Consider the following 237-nt stretch of genomic DNA (forward strand, 5'->3'; position numbering starts at 1 on the left):
TTCGAGTAAAATTGCGAATGCCGTTTTCGAATCATTTTGTCCATAACCACTTCACTGTCCTTATTTCATATGTTACTAGAAAATTATAAAAAATTATTCATATACATCCATAGACTTATATACATAGACCGGTCTCTATCATAAGAGGGAGCGTGGCAATATATATAGTACATACATAAACGATGGATTAAATCTACTCTTCCCCCACTTAACTCTTGACTCGAGTAATGAAAACTA

This window comes from Odontomachus brunneus, unplaced genomic scaffold (assembly GCF_010583005.1).
Source record: "Odontomachus brunneus isolate Ranch 3 - 2012 unplaced genomic scaffold, Obru_v1 Obru_scaffold_326, whole genome shotgun sequence".
Taxonomy (NCBI): Eukaryota; Metazoa; Arthropoda; class Insecta; order Hymenoptera; family Formicidae; genus Odontomachus; species Odontomachus brunneus.